The sequence below is a fragment of the Rhea pennata genome, chromosome 2, assembly GCF_028389875.1.
Source record: "Rhea pennata isolate bPtePen1 chromosome 2, bPtePen1.pri, whole genome shotgun sequence".
Taxonomy (NCBI): Eukaryota; Metazoa; Chordata; class Aves; order Rheiformes; family Rheidae; genus Rhea; species Rhea pennata.
The window spans coordinates 120949021-120968981 of record NC_084664.1 but is presented as its reverse complement, the minus strand read 5'-3'; positions in this window follow the sequence as shown (position 1 = coordinate 120968981).

Sequence of the window (19961 nt, the reverse complement as noted above, 5' to 3'; positions counted from 1 at the left end):
CTTCCTAAAGATATTTACATTAGCAGACTCGGATGACTGGAATGGGACCATTTCATCACATCTGAGATACTTGTTCATATATCAGCCAAAGTTCTAAATCCTATTCAAAATTTAAGCTGTTTTACAGTTATTATTTATACAATATGGTTTCCTATTCTGTAGAGCAGGCATTAACTAGAGCTGTGAATTTAGATAATGGCTTCTCCCAAGCATCCCTTGATTCAAATTTCTCAGCCCCCCAATTCTGCATTTCAGTCCCCGTGTTCCTAAGATTCACTTTAAGGAATGGACCTTAATTTACTTTAGTGTCGAGCGTATTCATCTGTGGAACTTAAAGACGCAGTTTGAAATCCCTGGGCCTGAAGGGCAATTAGAGCTCAGCGCTCCCATTTTCTCGGGTAAGCAACCTAGTCACAAAGTTATTATGCAAAAGGAAGGCAGAACTTCCTACTAGGCTTCATTTTAAGAGACAAATAGCAATTCAATTATCTGCAAAGAAACGAGAAAAATTAATGCCGAAGTCCTTGCAGACTGCCTATAAATGCAGTTTGGATAAACAGCTTCCATACAGAGATCCCAAAGGCTGAGCACAAGACTACATTTTAGACACATCCTTTTCTTAAGTGATTCTTCTCATCTAATCATCTGATTAATAGTCTACTTCCTCAGAGCACTGCTGTCATAAACTCCAGGGCACTGAGCACTCCCTGTGCACTCTGTGGTGAATTTGCACACCTAATTTAAGCTTCTGAATTTAACTTTCCATATTTGAACTTCTAACGCTTGGATATCGCAGCAGTGCCAAAGCGTTTTTGTACACCTTAGCTCTTCCAGTTAGATGCCATGACACAGAGAGAATTGCAATAATCCTCTGCTGACAGTTGATAACAGAATACATTTCAGCACAGCACGATTAGTTTCTCATTTCAACAGAATTTATACCAGAAACACTTGCAAACTTCTTTATTTTTGTGTTTCATCACTTACTTTTATCAATGTTTTTAACTACTGCAGCTGGAAAAACCATAATTAGTACCAGGAAGTAATTCTAAAATATTTTCTGGTTTTCACTGTGGAAAAAGCAATGCATATTTCCTCTCTCTTGTTCTCTTTAACTCCCACTGGGCTTTACAGTGATAATGGCTTTGCCTGGTAGTGCCTAAAAACTACAAAGACAGCAATTCATGCATTAGAGGTTTTAAAGGGGCCAAAGTCTTTTTTAAGGGGGGGGGGGGAGGGAAGAGAGAGAGAAAGAAAGAGACAAACAGACAGACTAACATTTAATAAAAAGAGCTTCACAATGAGATAATACTCTTATGAGACTCAGGAGAAGGATCTGAAAGCACAAGGTTGTTCCATAGGTAGTTGCCCAGCTACACTAGATATAATATGGAGGTATGGAGGTGCTGGGTAAAAAAAAAAAAAAAAAAAAAAAAAAAATCTTTTTTCTTTTTTTTTCTTTTTTTCTTTTTTTTCTTTTTTTTTCCCACCAAGTTTTTCCAATCTGTGTCACAGATTATCATCCAGAGATTATTCCTAGGAATACTAATTTTCCTACTTTTAGCTATACAATTCCTCTGTTGAAATTTAGAGAATTGTAAATATGGATGTTTAAAACAAGAAGTTAGTTATTTTATTCATACCTTTATCAGCTATGTTGTAAACAAACTAATGGAAAACAACTTAAAATTTATCAAGATTGTTTCTTGCATTCCTTACACTTGTTGAATGTACAAGGCTCTGAAGAAATCACAAATACTGAAAAATACTGAAAAAGACCTACCTGAACATTCTAATCTTTAAACTTTAACATTTTCTCAATCTAATATATTTTACCTTGCCAACTCCAGAAAGGTACACTAAGTCTCATTGGAAGCTGGGAAATTCTTCTTCTTAAGATACTAAATTTTTGTACCTAGCCCTCCAAGCTCAGATGTTTCAAGCCTTAAATTGTGCATTGTTATGTAAAGAGAAATTTGTAGCTGCTTCAAGAATGACTCTTACCTACCTGAAATTTAATGAAAGGAGAAATGACTCACTTGCAGAAAGAAGGAAACATTTCAGAGTCAAGTTGTTATCATCTTTTCAACATCGTTTATTTTGATCTGGAATTTTGTACAGTAAGTCATTTCAGAGATGAACAAGTGGGTGGGAGGCCAGGTGAGCTGTTCAAAAGTGCATGAGAAAGTTATTTGAGAACCTTACAGTTATTACATGAAGACAAATGGAGCTTGTCTAGTAACATTAGTGGTCAATTTGTAGAAGAGCATTTTTTAAAGGGGCAATTTACAATTTTTGTTTGGATTTCTGAGTGAAGTGGCACATTTTGTTCTCCCTCTAAAAATCTTTATTTGCTAAAAACTGATGTTCAAGTTTCTCTGAAATTAACAGTAAAAATGGATTGTCATTGTCATAACTGTCATCCTTTTCTAGAGAGCACCAGCAGTATGTTCTCAGCAGCAGGCCACAGAAAGATGGAAGCTGGCTAGGCTTTCGTTTATGAGTTACTGCTGGGTCTCCCACTGCTCCTGGGAAAGTCAAATTCATTTTGCTAAAGCTACTAGTGTTTCATGAAAATGTTATATGTATGCACAGAGATTTCTGTTAAATAACCACCTTAACCCTCAGCGTGCACGAATTACAGAGAAATCAACTGGCATTCCTTTGTTATTACAAAAGGTCAGGAAGGAATGGGAGATTTATTTTTCACATGTGCCAAACATTTTCATGCAAATATGCTTATTAAGTAGAATAAACTGGATGAGCATTTGTGTCAGTGCAATCTTAACTCTTTCCATATGATATGGCATTTAGTTTTTAGTGGCACACAGCACCTGATAATGCACTTAAACTGTGAAGGCTCATAACAAAACTATATTGAGGAAAAATATTACTGTTTACAATAAACTTAAAGACATTCTTTCATGGGAGAAAATTGATGAAGTTCATATCTTCGCTTTAAACAATTTTTTCCATAATGAGACTGAAAAGTACTCAGCTGTTTCTGAGGGTTCAAATCATCAGTGTAATTGATTTGCCAGATTTGCAAAATATCTTATAGTAAAATTTCTTAATGCTGATCTCTCAATAAAATCTAGGTCAATTTCAAATACGCAAATCTTATGAGAAATGAACCCAATTAATGTTGTTAACAATTAGTACACTCTATAATGACAGATATATATGAGAAACTACTGAAGAGTGATTTTATCTTGAAAGTTAAGAATTTCTTCTTAACTAGTGAGATACAAATCAAGACTCATGGGAATAAGTCTGAAAGGTACAAGCAGTTTCTACGCAATGGAAATGGATTAATCAAGAACAGCATTATACTCTATTGGATGTTCATTTTCACACAAAATAACATTATATATCCCATTATCTAGGAAAGAAAATGAAGCATTTTCTGGAAAATTCAAGGTAATATATTAAATCCATTTTTATTAAAACCATGTCTACCTACTCTTCAAACTATTGGATCTATTTTACGCAAGCTGTGTATTTTAGTGCATGTATCAGCGCATTATTTGTACACTTCTAATCTGCTCACAGTTATGACATTAGTATCAGGTTCGATAATAAACAATGGGGTAAGTCATTTCTGATGCAGGGTAACACAGCAGAAGTAAAGAGTTAGGGGCCAGGCATGCAGTGACATCAGTGCAAGGAAACTTCATTTTTACTGTATTTCCTGCTTTTTACTATTTCAGTCAAGTTACTGAATTTTATCTGAGTCATTCCTCCTTGACTGTCTTTGTTGTGTTTTCTTCCTGTCATCAAAAACACATGCACATACATACACACATAAAACCCATTACGAAAGGAGTTGTCACCACAGTTTTGATTTCTTTCCCAACCCAGTGGGGCCAGGTCTCTTAAGTTAGAAGGGTTTCATTCATTAGTGTTCTTGCTGATCTCATTCATGCATGTATTTTTAATGTAAGGTCTAAAATTGATATATACATCAAGAAGGGATAATGATTCCATTTTTTGATACTAATAAAGCAGATGTCTATTGATGCGGTAAATGTTCTGTATTAAAGGTATTTTGTGATAGAAATGTATCTGAGGTTTTTGACCTACTGTACTCAAGGACTATTGTTAGACCAAATTTTTTTTCTCTTTACTATAAAAGGAAGATGGGAAATAAGCCTGTCATTTTGGTCTTCATTATTTCCAACCATTTAAGCAAGTCCAGTCACATAACAGGAATGTAAATCCTAGGAAAAGAATGAAGTGGTAGTAATTAATGAGCTTGAAGTTTTTTTCACTCAGAAAGAAATGTAATGGTCAGTAGGGAGTATATTCTTTGACACTGTTTGCCTGAATAGTTGTATTTAAACCATTTTACATATGTTTGACCTTTTAGTTTGCAGTTTTAGCAAAAAAAATAAAAATAAAAAGAAAAAGAAAGTCACTTATTTTGTTTGCATTATGAATGCACAGGAGACTGCCTTGGCAGAGAAGCTGGCAAGCTGGATGGCATACAAAACAAATTAAAGGCCAATATTGAATCAGTTCATTTGTTAAACCAACAGGTAAAGATGGTGAGAGGGAGGCCACAGTCAAGAGTATGTCAGTAAAAGCAGATATTCATAATCTATTTACATGATTATATTAGAAAGCTATGAAGTGTTTGTGAATATATATGAGTAAAAAACTGCAGCATGTTCAGTCAAAAGGCAGAGTATGATGTTGATGTAATTTTTCTATTCCCTAGAAATAGTTCACAAAAGAATCAAAAGAAATAACATAGAATTTACGACTTAACTACAAAGCTCTCTTTGTATTTTGCTATAGCAAAGAATTTCAAGTACTACAGCAAGCCTCACAGTGAAAGTTATCATTTCTTCTTACAAACTTTTAAATATCATATTCCCAACTGTTGGGATCAAAAGAATATCTTGCATTTCTAATCTTAATATTTTATATTTAAAAACACATTGATTCCCCAAAGACTACTTAAATGAATAACAAAGAGTATCCTGTATCATCTTTTACCATTGCAGCCCATGTCAGCTTTGAATACTCACTGGTGAAACAGAGCTTTTAGAGAAAATTTGGAAATATGTAGGAAAAAAATAAAATATAATCCTAGGCAAAGCACAGTTTTTGTTGTATGGAGCCACTATCTTTCTTTGTCTAAAAAAAAAAAAAAAAAAAAGAAAAAAAGATGATAGAAGCAACCACTGATAGTGACTGATCATGAAAAGAAACCCCAGGAGCATAGACACACTATAAAAAGATCTAGGAGGAAGTCATTATGCTGTTGAGGGAATAAGAAATTTAAGTCAGAGAGTTGTGAAATGTTCTCATTATAGGTCATCTCAGTAATTATCTGACATCTACAGATGGAGTCACTTGTTAATCAAAAGAATGAATCATTACTGATATTGATTCAGACCAAGATGTTTGAAATAATGAGTCCAGTAACTCAAGTATAAATTTAGAGGTAATTTCAGCAACTTCTCTGCTAAAGTTTCAGACTAAATAATAATGAAATATCTTATTACATTGCATGATAATAAAATGGCCAGCACATTAAGAACTAAATTGCCCTGTCATAATCTGCATGTTAAGATTTAAACAAAAGAAGGGAGAAAAAAGGTCACTAATGTTTACTATACCATAGACACTACAGCTTAATTAGTATCTACCAGAAAAGAAGACTGCTTTCTCTTGAGTATAATATCTGTAGCCAGCACCACCATTAGATTCAAGAATCTGTAAGTATTTACTTTAGAATTCTTTTTTTGACTAGTTTACAGTTTGACTGTGAAAATCACCTATCACCTTGGCTAGCTATCTAGCATTCAATACCTCAGAGCAGCAGCTCTAAAAAGAATTTAAGTTTTATTAATACATTTAGACATGTATCTAGAATAAAACTAAAAAGCAAGTATAGTTCTGCAGTTGTTGACAAATATACATTTTAAGACAAATACTTTGTTTCAGACATTGAGTTCACTGATATCTGTTAGTTTATCACAATCAGAACAGCAATGCCAAAACCATTGCTGAATGGACAAGAAACAGCCTGTTGTCCTCAGAGATGGTCTCTCTAGCAGATGATTTCATGCTGCTCAGAGGCTGCTGGCAATTGCCTGTGATACTGTTGTTCTGTGAATAAATAGAAAACTTCTTTCTTGTCCATCTGACATGTTTTGTGAGCACTGACCTGACGCTGGCTGAAACACATCCTGATCAGTGGAGCCAGTCCAAGGCCAGGAAAGTACTTGCTAGGTCATCAGATCCCATCACTTGCTAGCAGTGCCAGGTTATCACTGTCAGTCATGGTGGCCAACACATTTCTTTCCCATATAAAATCTGGTAATGAGTCCTCATACAACTATGAAGTCCAATATCTGTGAGAAATGCTTCTCCATACAAAAGGAAATTCCATCATAAGTAATTCTGAGTGAAATTATGGCATCATAACTCCTTTTTTTTTTTTCCTTTCATCAAGCATCAATGGAAGTTCCATATTTTCTTACACTACACCTTTTATTACTTAAACTGACCACAGAAAGGTGCCATTGCACATTTGATAAATATTTGCTGCTGTTGCTTTGATCCGTGGCATATTCTCCCCATTGCTATCATGTTATGCTCCTCAGAATCCATCTTAAAAGCAGTAGTGCTGCTCAGGTGTGCTGATCTTTTATGCTAGATATACAGTTATATATATATACAGGTTACAGATATACAGGAGGTTATAAACTTACCGCTCGTTTCTAATACAAGTACACTCTTGGCTAGCTTACAGCATTTTTGTGCTTATGACTACATTGTCTGATAGTATAAGCAGCTTTTCTCACCACAATATTTTTTTCACCATAAAAATAATAGTCATGCCTCCATTCAGACACAATTTTGCTAGACTAAGTCAGCTAAGCTCTTTAATTCCCTCACAGAAGAGAGACCATTCATGTCTCCAAATTAGGCCCCCTTTGCATTTGTTCTAGTGTGCAAAAACAATATGATTTTAAGTGCAGTTTATTTCACCTTAAATCTCCAGAAAAAGTTATGTGAATAGTGAAAGCTGTATGATTATTATGAGCAACAAGCACAAGAAATGAGATAAAAATATAAGTAGGACTGCAAGCATGTATATGTATGTGTGTGTATAAAAATTTTTGATTCTCAAGAAAGAAGCAGGTGCCAAGTTTGAAATAAGTATATAAATGTTACAGCTGTAATCTCTATTTTTAGTATAATGTCTTGTCTCTGTAAAGAACAAAACCCAAGATATTGGTCAAAAATTAGAGCTATCCATACAGTGAATGTTTTTACAATACATCATCTACGTTATATGGCAAGAAGCTTGAAAATGTTGTGACCTGCTGAATATTCTGTTAAGCTTGAAGAAATATGTGAATTTAAAGCAGAATAAGATCCTAACCCTGAGATGGAAGAGATATCACTTGGATTTTGTAGTCCAAACCCCCAGAGAGGAAGCAAATTAACAGTATGCAAAAGAGGGAGATGTCAAGGTCACAAGAGCCCTGTGTGGAAGAGGAGTTCTGTGTTGTTACAGTCACATCCCTTTTGGACAAGTTCTGAGGACAGACTTCTAAGAGAAAGGAAAGAAATTCCACCTTGAACAAAAGCAGAGGGAGAAGCTGTCATGTCAGAGAGGCAAAGAAAACCTGGATAAGTAGACAAAACTGTCAGCCTTTCCCCACCCTGCCACATCACCATTAAATGATGAAGTCTAAAAGATGGCATTTGGGATGTAATGTCTCCTACCACAAGGTAAATATTCAAAGAGGTTCATTCTGAAAGGCTGCAGTTGGGGCAGGATGCAACTGAGTTGTCTTGCCTTCCACAGTCAAGAAGTGCTTCAAAGAAATAGTGCAAATAGATTGCGGTCAGGTATACCCCGAATTTTTACATTTATACTTTCATTATAAATCTGTTTTCCAGTTTTATAATCATATAAATTTTAAAGATCATGTGAGATACTGAAATCTAACATGTTTACAATGCATAGGGAAAAAATAGGTATTTGTAATAGGAACTCAAAGAAGCGAGCATGTTGAACAGAGAACCAGCAGATATAAGACGTGGGAAACCCCAAAGACTAGGTGATACGTAATTCCCTTCTAATTAATTTAGGGAAAACCTTTGTTCACTTATCATTGACCATCTTGAACTTTCCACTTTATAACACTTCCTTTTATAGGTTCTGAAGTGTACCGAATCCGCTTCTACCTCCAGAGATTTGAAGTGATGTTTGCTAAAGGATGTCCATCCACCAAGGCTCTTTCACAGCCTTCTATTACAGTATTGCTTTTCCATGGCATAATTAAATATCCATTGATGATATAGCCCAATAAGTAGGGTACTTACTGACGCAAAGAGCAGACAGAAAGCTTGACTCCTTTGTCCCTTACCTCCTTATGACTGCAACATTGACCTGAGATCAGAAAGACAACAAGATAATCAGCTGAGGGTGTCCTGTATCTCAGCTGTGTTTTGGCATCATTGAACTATTAGTTAAAATAGGCTACTTATGCAGCTCTACCTCCTTGATGCGCAGCAGCTTTGTGATGTGCAGAACCTTTGTTTCAGGGTCCCATCTCTCAGACAGCATTTAAGCATCAAGAGTGAAGTACAGAATAAAATCCTTCAGAAGAGAAGAAAGCCACATCCTGTCCTTTACTTTTCTTCATGGTTATTTTAAGCTATCCTGAGTGTCCATATTGTATAATGTAAGGAATATTCCATGAGAGGGGTCATGCTACCCATTTGGGATGACCATATCTCCTCATTGCACCGTTGTTGCAATACAGGCAGCGATCCACACTTAAGGCCCAAACCCGTGTAACACACCTCACTTGCAGACTTCTCTAGTGTATGCATATACACGTGTTATCATACATAAGCATATATCTACTGCATATATTGGTATACTATTACATATAAAATGGGATGTTCAAAAATCAAGTTCATTGTAGAGAGCAGATTTTTTAAAAGATTACTGTTTAATAACAAAACTGCAGTTAAAAATAATCGTCAGTGACCTGGATGAAGAGACAGAGTACCTCTTCAGCAAGTTTGCTGATGATGCCAATCTGGGAGGAGTGGCTGACACACTTGAGGGCTGTGCTGCCATTCAGAGAGACCTGGACAGGCTGGAGAGCTGGGTGGAGAGGAGCCTCATGAAGTTCAAGAAGGGAAAGTGCAGAGTCCTGCACCTAGGGAGGAATAACTCTATGCACCAGTACAAGCTGGGGGCTGACCTGCTGGAGCAGACCTTGCTCTGCTGAGAAAGACCTGGGAGTGCTGGTGGATGACAAGCTGACCATGAGCCAGCAATGTGCCTTTGTGGCCAGGAAGGCCAATGGTCTCCTGGGGTGCATTAGGAAGACTGTTGCCAGCAGGTCGAGGGAGGTGATCCTGCCCCTCTACTCAGTCCTGGGGAGGCCTCATCTCAAGTAGTGTGTCCAGTCCTGGGCTCCCCAGTACAAGAGAGACATGGAGCTACTGGAAAGAGTCCAGCGTAAGGCTACGAGGATGCTCAGAGAGCTGGAGCATCCGCCCTCTGAGGAACGGCTGCGAGAGCTGGGCCTCTTCAGCCTGGGGAAGAGAAGACTGAGGGGGGATCTTTTATCAATGTGTACAAGTACAAGTACGTCAAGGGGACGGGGACAAACTCTTTTCAATTGTCCCATGTGACAGGACAAGAGGCAATGGGCAGAAACTGAAGCACAGGAAGTTCCGCCTGACCATGAGGGGGAATTTCTTCACTGTGAGGGTGACAGAGCACTCGACCAGGTTGCCCAGAGAGGTTGTGGAGTCTCCTTCTCTGAAGATATTCAAAGCCTGCCTGGATGCAATACTCTGCAATGTACTCTCGGTGACTCTGCTTGATCAGGGAGGTTGGACTAGATGATCTCCAGAGGTTCCTTCCAATCTCAACCATTCTGTGATTCTGTTCTGCAATAATTTCAGCTTTACATAAGGCTAGATGGATGTCTTTTTCATCTTCTGACATCCCTGAAAATGCAAAGCTCAAGCTAGTTTGAAGACCCTTTGAAAATTAAGCATTGTGGCATAGAAAAGTTTTGTTTTGTTCATGTTCCTAAGGTCCTGTTGACAATGTCAGCTTTTTTGCATACAAAACCAGAGTGAAATATGTCAATTTCAGTTTTACTTCTGAACATTCTGACTTTTGACTTTCTGAGAACATATCATAGTTGTAACACCAATTTGAACAGTAACAGCCTTGGCTTTGCCTTTGCTCAAGCAAACCCCCACTGGCCTCCAAATGCACAGGAAGTGATCTTGATAGTTGTGGGTATTTTTCTGAGTGATATTTCTGTAACTGCACACAACACGTCTGATGTCTTTCCACTTCTCTTCTTTGGTGAGTGATCGTGTATTTTTGAGGTTCCAGAGTACCAGAAAGTGACAGGTCATTTGCAATAAAAAGATGCACAAGTATGAGATGCTTGCAGAATCTGTTTAGAATTGGGTTTTGTTGTTGTTGGCCATGGTGATGGGGGGGGGTTCTTTTTTTAAAGTAATGCAATTATTGACCTTCTCAAGATTTGACCATAGAAATACAAGCAGAGGATGTTTATGCCTAAGAAGTTTTCTGACAAAAGTAGGCTGCATTATGAACATATTAGAAATCACCTTCTTGTACAAAAAGGTTATTGTGACCTTATATATTTGTGAAAATGCAGATAGAATAATTTTTGTTAAGTTAGAATGTTTAGATCATTTGTTAATATTTTTCTTGATTAATAATGATTGTGTATTTAATTACACTAATAGTATAACAACAGTAATATTACAGTAAGAGCTGATGCAAGTTTTTCAGAAGTTATTTCTGCCAGTGATAAGAATCATACCTGAGGCATTAGCCAATATGGTAAAGAAATGTTTAGAAGATGTAAAAAGTACAAAATACCTTAGTAAGGCAGCAGGTCTCTGAGCTTTTCCAGAGTGTTATTTCCAGAAATGACAACACTGTTTTTTCCAGAAAGTGTTAAGCTATATAAAGTAAATAACTGTTTTGATTTTAGCAACAAAGAATATACCTGTGACATTGTGCAATCATTTTAGTGTGACTGGTGAGAAACGAACCTAGGAAAAATAGCAAGTATCAATCTGATCTGACAGTCAACACAGTATAGCTTTTTGATGATATTTTGTCTAAGTGTAGTTTGGCTTTTCATACTAAAATTGTCACTGGAAGGTAATCACATGCATCCTCAGCTCATGTATCAGAAACATAGGTGCCTACAGAGTTTGAGGAGACTTAGTGATAATTTTGACATAGTGTTGCTTAAATTGCCCCATGGGACAAACCCATACCTCTTAGGATATTCAATTACCTAACTCCTTCAAAAATTCTCTTGCAAATCTGACTGAGATTGTTGTTGTGTTTTATCTGACCACCTAGCTAAGCCTGCGGGAAAGGAACCTGCAGATGCTATGGAGCCATGTTGTTTCTGGATAAAAGGCACTGCAGAAATGATGACTACTGCTTGGCAGTAGTAAGACTTGATCATGTTCTCGGGAGTGGTCACTGCATTTCTGCTTAGAGCCCTAGGAAGAGTTACAGTGTCCAGCAAACCAGTAGGTGATGCTGATCTCCCAATCAGAATCTGGGCTGCTGCAAGGAAGCAGCAGGGTTTGGTGGCCAAGTGTCCTAGCATTTCTAGATTGAACACAGAAACCCATGTAGCATGTAGTAAAATGCTTCAAAAAGTAGCAGAGATAGTAACTTCTGAATGAAGACTATTTTCTTACATTTTTTTAAGGCAGACCAAACTAATGACCCATTATGATAGAATAATATGTAGGCTAATCATTTGGACCTACTGGGTCTTGGAATTTCTTCAGATATAAGGCAGAATCTCAGTCAGGTTGGTATGTCTATCCTCTACATTTATTCCATTAAAGTTTTTTTTTTTTTTCTTTTTTTTTTTTTTTTTTTTTTTTAAGGCACCTTCTGCCATGTGCACCAATAGGTATATTCTGAATATTTTTAGAAATATTTTTTCAAATAGAAATATTTTTAAAAATAGAATGTCTTTAAAACAAAATAAAAAAAACTATTAGCTGATCTATAATAAATCCACAAACTATTATGTTGTCTCTTCTTCATGGCCGTTTAATTTTGCATGCACATAACCAATGTTTTAGTAACAGTACCAAGGGTTTCATATGTAAGACATTATTCACAGTGTGTTTCCTGTTATTTTGCATAGCATTATTCTTTGTGAAAATAATGTTTTGGCCTCAGGAGAAATATTGCAATTGAATGCACAGCAATATATTTTTGGTATGGGGCCATGGTGCTAAGGTTTAATTTTTTTTTTTTTAATTTCCTTGGCAATCAAGACAAGAGTGTCAGGATACAAAATGTAAAGAAGTGGCAGAAGAAGGATATCATTTCAGTGTTTAATTTTCCAATAAAATGTGCTAAGTGAAATGAGAAAAAAACCCTCTCTAACCCTCTCTGCCCCTCTCTAACCAGCATGGCATATGCATTCTATAAATGCTTCTTGAAATGGGATTATATGGGTTTAATAGACGTATTTATTTTTGGAAATAGGTGGGCTAAGCCAAAATTATTGCTATTAACTTGATTGAAATGTTGAGGATTAACACAAGGAATAAAAATTAAACTCATTTAAACTATATGCTGCATTTTTTACTAACAGACTATGTCATGTTGTTGCAGAGGCATGATTCATCGTGTTCTATTTCAGTTTCCTCATGTAGCAAAATGGATCATAATTAGCAGTAATGACAATGTTAAATCCAGTAATTTGAGTGACTGCTAATAAAAAGTATCCAACCCACAGAAATCTATATCGTTACCTATTAAAGATTATATATATTAGACACACGGATAATATGAGCAAACAAGTAAAGTTTCACTTTGAATTGAGCTGAAAGAGATGTGTCAAGAAATTTTTAAAACAAGAAAGTGATTTTTAGTAATAAAATCATTTGACATATGATATTTCAGTTGTAGGAGCTCAAATCACCTTCCAGGGAATACTGAATGTTCCAAATAACTGTACATACATGTACACACATTCTCATCCTCAATGCTTAGGCACATCACTGTGTTGCTATTTACCTTACAGAAATCACATTCTTACTTCAGACACACAGAAAATCATTCCCAGTGAAGTTAACGGGAATTGTTCACATATGTCAGTATTGCTCCCGAATAAAATGCAAATACTTATTACATGTATGCATGTTTTAGGCTGCTGTTCTGCTAATGTTGATATATTTCTGAGTATACCAAATCTAGTTTTCCATATTTTTTTACAACTGAACTATCCCTAAGAAGTTCTTGTTTTCTGGCTCATATGTTTGTTTGTTTGTTTTAATTTATCCCATAGTGGGAAAAGGAGTCAGGTTCACATCTTGGGTGTGATCAAGCTTCCGCTTACCTGCAGAACTGATACAGTAGAGGAAGCAGAAATGAAGGTTTCTGCAGCTCATTTCCTTCTATTAGTAAATTGCCAGCTATGTTCTAGAAGGCCACCTCCACTTCGCAGAGGGTAATTTAATCATCAGGTCTTCTTGTGCAGAATGCCAGTTAGTACCAGTTGCATGGGTTACAGTTATGGACTTTGGGAGAAGGTCAAATATTCGCTAGGAAATACACTGAAAAAAGTACTAACTTCACATACCCTGGAAATCCCCGAGACCCCCAATTGCAATGTATCGTTGTATGGCATTCTTGATTAAACATATCTGTCTCATGAACAAAATCACTCCATGCTACAATTTTGAAGTGGCACACTAAAGATTCACAGAAAAGACTGAAAGCTACAATAATCACTGGACAGTTTCTTTTCAATATCTAAATAAGGAAATGTTAAGCGTTTAGGAGTTGTGTAAGTATGTCTTTATGTGAAAAAAAGTGGATAAGATGCCTGTGAAAGTATATATAAAATAGCTATCTCTGAGAAATGAAAGTAAGAAATAGTATACTATGATCTGTAAGATCTATTCAAAAAAGATTTTAGTGTATGGAATAAATAGTACATATTTTTAAATGCACCAAAACTTACATTATATCACAATGGACACTGATTTTCCTCCTACAGATGACTGTACCTGCATTTTTGATCAAGGAGTCAACCGTCTGTGCAAATACAAGCAGTCAGGTGTGTAGAAGCTGATTGGTAGAATTGCTGAAAACTGAATACTTTGCCTTAGCTTGCTTGCATTTGACTGGGGGGTGACCCACACTTCCAAAAATCGAATCTTTATATCCCAGCATTTGCAATACCATGTTTGGAAACTACTCCTGGAAAAGCAAAGGCTGAGTTAAGGCATACAAGCAGCTTGAACCCTGGAACTTTTTCAAAGCAAATTTTATTCATTCTCTTGTGGTTCTACAGAAATATGTGGCACAAACTATATGCAATTCATGTTTATTTTCAGTATACCTTTCTAGATAGAAAGTAACAAAATTCATAATTCATAGTTTCAAACTCAAAATCAGGATCAACAGATTGAACTGCAGGTAAACAGCTGTAACCAGAATACATGTCTTAGAGCTCAATACGAAGACAGACAAGAGCAAGAGGCTCAGGACTATGTCTTTTAATCATAACTTAGTCACACTTGCATCCTATATCTTTATAAGACACATAATGATCCTTTAAAGGGGAAAATGGAAACTCTAACAAGGAGGAATTTGGAACAACCAAGCATAAACAAACAAATCAGACTGGATTCAAAGTGCTGGAGAACTTTCTTCACAGCTAGAGAAAAGCACAGATTATTTGAAAGAAAAAAAAATGAATGAGCTTAGACATGAAATACAGCACACTCATTTAACTTCAAAAAAAGTAGAGAATTGTTTGGCAATGACTGTAAAACCAAGGAAAAAGTTTTTTGTTTTGCTTTTTTCCCTATTTTACTAGTCTTTGGTTTCTAGTTAATCCATTTAGTATTAAGTTCCTAAATTATTGCCTTGTACCTTTTTAATACCAAAGAATAAAAGTACATTAGAGACCTTTTTACATCCATATCATACTCTTTAAGTGTTTGTTCAAGAAATATCTAAAAAAGCATTGAAATGACTAAAATGAATCCCATATGGTTTGTTTAAATATGCTAAAAGAGAACTTTATTTTCCTAATCTAAGAGAACATCTGTACTTTATAACATTTTTTTTTTTGTGTGTGCCATATCAGGCTGGTTTTCATGCAAAATTGTTAAGTCCAGCATTATGTTATATACTCTTCAACTATAGTAGTGCATTTCAAATTATTTTGTTGAAATTAGCCTAAAATTGATGGCTTGCTTTTTGTTCTTTTTATGTTTGTGCTTAATTTTTTTCCAATAAGACTTGAAGATCAGCATGCACTAATAGCTGCAGGGCATAAAGAGACTAGAGGAAATTAGCTGTCACCCACAGCCAGTGATTCTGTGTTCTTATAAACATAAAGGGCTAAATTGTCTTTTATGTTGACCATGCATGCAGATCATGTCATTTTCATTAAAAATGAGACATCATGCATATATTGTACAACTGTTGATGGAGATGTTTGAATTAATACTCTTTTAAAGCAAAGACTAAACTCCTTTTGTTTTTACGCTAATCAAATTTGGAATTTCTTATTGATATATGCAGTCATATGTGAATCTTCAATTGCAATTTCAGGGTATTTTTTCCACATATTTTCTAAATTTCTCTAAATATTTTAGTGTACTGTGCTCATACTATGAATTAAGTAATTTATAAACTGATGGAGGGTATTTTTAATAAACTTTCTATTGAGTTTATTTACATTAGGATTGTTACAGTTTGATAACCTCAGATTGATAACCAAATGTTGATTAAGTGATTGCTAATAGAGACATATTAATAGTTTACTGTAATCACAGAGCTATAATTGGCTTAAGCATTCAAGTACAATAAAATTGTTTTGCTTTGTATCAAAATGTAATATGATAATATATTTGTCCTCACATCACTGGCAGGATGGCACAGGGTAACGTAGAATGTCCTCTAGCTCTGCTGACTTCTGCTGATATTGTCACTTTATTTTGTGTCATTCCTCCCCTAGTGTTTTCTCTGCCCAGCAGCTGATTATTTTGCTGGTAGTTGGTCCTTTAGAAACATCTTGTCCAAATTATCATCCTCCTTCTCTTGTGTCTGTCTGAAAACATCTTTTACACCTCAAGGCATTGAAACGTGTTCTCACTGATCAAAAATTCTTTCCATAACACAAAGACCACTGTATTAGTTGGATTAAGAAAAAAAAAAAAAAAAAAAAAAAAGAAAGAAAACACACACACACACGTGCGCACGCGCACACACACGCACACAAAACCTAACCTTTTTGTTTCACTGCCCATACTTCATAGTCTTATTTAATCCTAGATTTTATTTAAATCTAAGTGAAGCTTTAGCTTTTACAGCTATAGAACTGCTCCAGTGTTACCATGACTCATAAATAATTAACCCATTCCGTTTCATTCAGAGCTCTGCAATATTCTTGATTACAACCTGCCTTCAGGTTTTGTCAGTCACCAGTCAAGCAGTATAGATATGCATTTATAGAACCATTTTCAGAGCACAGAGTTATTCGAAGCTTATATGAGGATCCATTTACTCATACCATTGCATTCGTCATGCACTTCCTTCCCAAACTGCACCATGCATCTGCTATTTTAAAAATTTTTAGCAGATGATAAGATAATCTTACAATTGGTAGTACAGTTAGGGTAAAGTGCTCTTTAAAGATGTACATGTTTTACAGAAGTGACTACTGTGTCTACATAACCTAGCTAGTTAAAAGTAGTTAATGTCTGTTCCTACACTAGTTCTTTCAGCTTCTAGACTCCCAATAATGTTTAATCAACGTCCATCAGCATTTCAAGTGATACTTGAAGCAGCTGTTGACTTTTAGTCAGTAACATGGAGGTCAGCAGACAGCCTAAGGAACTCCCCACCTGACATCTGTATTTTCTCTACTGACTGTTTTCTAGAAATAGAGGTTGACTCACTAGCTGTCTTCACCAAGGCCAAATTACAGAGCCCTATTTGGCTTTATCAGTCGTCTTGGCAAAAGTTATTGTATAACAAGAAACAATTACATGCGTTTGCATTACAATGAGATATCTTAACCTAAAATATTTAACATAACAATAAACTAAAACCATTGTTTTTCATTCTATAGAGCACTTCTCAAATAAATATTATATCTTTATGTAAATAACAACTGATAAATTCCACAATTCCTACATGACAAAAAAAGCAGACCAATTATTAGTGAACATCTTCTGAGATGTTCTAAATACACCTATCTAAATACACATTATTGGCTGACTGTGCTTCCTTTCCAGGCAAATGAGAACTATCTTTTAAATCTTCAGAAAAGTATAGTTCAGTTTCTTTTTGATTATTGTTTATTGTTTATTCAAGAGTTAGAAGAAAAACAGCAAATAACTTGTTTTCTGTACAGAAGGTTACCTAACGCTTGACCTAAAACCCACATATCTCTAGGAGGGGAGGTGAGAGGGTAAAATATTCCTCAGATGTGAGTACTCATTTGGTAAATATTTGTAGCATAACAGAGTTCTGATAATTACATAGTGTAGAAAGTACTGGTAATTTTTGTCTGATTCAGACAGAAATTTTGAGATGTACAAGTCTGTTAGCTATATTAAATGACCAGTGTTCACAACCATTCCATGAGATATGGACATTGACACCTATAAGGAAACCTTTCAGTGCTTGCAAATGTTTCGTACTCAGTTTTAAATGTTAAGAACGTCCTGACGCATTACAAACTTTTAAGTGGCAAATTCTGAGTTTTCTAATTAACTCAAATTAATGAATATGCAGAAATCAATTCCTCCTTGGCAGTTCACAAACCTGTTATAAAAGATTCTGGTAAGGTGACCTGTATACAAACAGACACTCAGAAAGTTCTAAATTGACAAACTAGTGTGAGGAAAGAAACCCTTAGTATGGCAGATGATTTTCCCTTCTGAAAAATTATTGAGAAAACCTGAAAACCACTGGACATAAAAGCTGTAAACCATGAGAAAAACTAAGTCTGTGCGTCTTAACTACAGTCTTAGCAAGACGCATTCTGCTGCAATATTGGAAGATGTGTTCACTGGGAACTGAAAACACTGGAAGTCTGAGTTTAGTCTGAAGTATTCAGCAATAGTGAAATGCAAATGCCCCTGAACCATAAAACTGCGATCGTTAAAGTCTGGGCCACGTCAAACTGAGCTAGGACTATTGCCAGCAGAAGTACTAAAAGGCAAATTGTCTAAATATGGAATCCATTTAATCTCCACTGTTGATAAACAAAATATTCATAATTTCTTTCTTTTTTTTTTCTTTCAGAAAAAAAGAAAGAGTCAACTTTATACTTCTTTGTGACTGGGAAAGCTGGAATTAACAATACCCTAATCAGATAAAATTGAAGGTGTCTTTCAATCCTCTCTATGATATTCTTTCCCTTATTGGGCTTGACCAGTTATGAACTTAGAGATCTTGCCAGTCTTGAACTGCTTTAATACCAGCCTGACCGTTCTGATGTTTCCAAGAAACATACTGTAGAGATTGGAGAATGTGATATTTTGCCCATGTTAAAAGATTATAGGAAACTTTTTATTTTGAAGTTTTTCTGGCTTTAGCCCAAAGACATTACATTTAAAGAAGGACACCATCATACTGGAGATATAAATATTGCTACCTTCAGAAAGTCTTTCCAAATTTTTGAAAATTTGTAAGTCTCTGAATAACCACCATGCACTCTATAATAATAATTAACAAAATTGCTGCTTGCTAGCTGCTGCTAGTATGGGCTGGTTGTAAATTCTGGGAACACAGAAGTGAGACATCCTAGGTTCTCCAGACAAAAAAGAGCCCTGAGACAGAACCACCAGTCAGGAGACTGATCTTGCTTCTGCACCTACATTATCTAGATTGTAGCCTAGGGGCCAAAGAGTAGGAAGAAGGGGTCACAGAAAGAAGAAGGGGGACTGGAAAGAAGAATATGAAGACACAGCCTGGGGAAAAGATCCTGGAAGTAGGGGACAATTTGGGATAACGGGGAGATGCATGAGATGATTGAATGCTAAGGAATGCTCAGGTGCCTTGATCAGTGATGGCTGGGACTGGTAACAGCAAGCAGCAAGGAACAGCAGGAAATCACGTGACTTTCTGCCCAACCATCCCAGACCAGCAGGGAAGGAAATTTGAGACCTAGTAAATGTGGCATTGGAGGCGGAGAGAGGAAGTGAGATAACCAAGAAGAGTAACAACTCTAATTTCACTGGTTCTTAAATAAGCCCCAGGATCCAGATCCCCTGGGGACATCATTTACTCCAATTCATCTGTGACACAGTCATGCTCAGGAAAAACTACAGCATCACGGCTGTATGCCTTGTAGGTCCCACAGAGACTGAGAACTTGGGACAGAACAATCTTCTCCATACCGGCTACTTGATGTTCTGGCATGGCTGGAAATTAGAATAGCAAGGCTATTCTATGCTGTAAATGTCCCTCACGGTTTCGGTGGTTAGGACAATGCAGTCAGACTCAGATATAGAGTAGATAAATTGGACTCGGTTTGGACAAGCAGTCTGCAAGGAAACTGGGACTGGGATTTCTCAAAATAGTGTTGAAGACAAGGGTTAACATGTAGAAGTGAGGAAGGCTGGGACTAAAAATATGAGGAAAAAAAAAACAAGATACATCACATACAAATTTGAGGCTGTTCAAAGAGAACAAAAGATTAAGAACAGCATACTGACATTTTTCAAGAACTGAAATGGGAGTTTTTATATTGGGGCCCACACAGAGGAAAATTTGGACAGAACACTAGGAGAGGAGCTGACTGAGAAAAGTGGAGGTGAATCTTTAAGGAAACTGAAACTGAGATGGAAAGTCTGTAGTAAAAAAAAAGTTTGATAACTCAGTGAAGAAAATGGATATA